Source organism: Wasmannia auropunctata, unplaced genomic scaffold, assembly GCF_000956235.1.
Source record: "Wasmannia auropunctata unplaced genomic scaffold, wasmannia.A_1.0 LD336035.1, whole genome shotgun sequence".
Lineage (NCBI taxonomy): Eukaryota > Metazoa > Arthropoda > Insecta > Hymenoptera > Formicidae > Wasmannia > Wasmannia auropunctata.
The window spans coordinates 182,414-182,901 of record NW_012026855.1 but is presented as its reverse complement, the minus strand read 5'-3'; positions in this window follow the sequence as shown (position 1 = coordinate 182,901).

The window sequence follows — 488 nt, the reverse complement described above, 5'->3', positions numbered from 1 at the left end:
GTGTGCGATTGAATTCGATTTGCGTCTCGTTGTCCCCGTAGATATCGCACCAATTCTCTCGGCGGACGAAGATTACCAAAACTGTCGAAATATATAGCACGATTGCTCCTCTTTGCGTATGCCACCCAATGAGTACCGAGTCCCTCAGCATTGTCCAAATTCACGATACCGCTCTCATTTCGACGTACTCCTCCCATCGGTAAAGTGGTTCGCATGAAAATACCTCTGAAATATGGAATATGCATACGTTCAGCCAATTGTTGCAGTTGTATGTTGGTAGTTGCGCCTGTTGGAAATTTTAACGTTTTTTTTTGGAGTTTTTTTTCCGCATCGAGACGCCTCGGCCGCGCTTATACGGAGCGAGATAAACTCCGTGACCTTCCATGACGCGATTGTGACGTTTCAATTCTTCCAGCTGACGCTGCGCGGCTTTGTCATCGCTCACGGCCTTCGCGACTCCCGCCGCCCCGCCGACCAGCGAACCGACA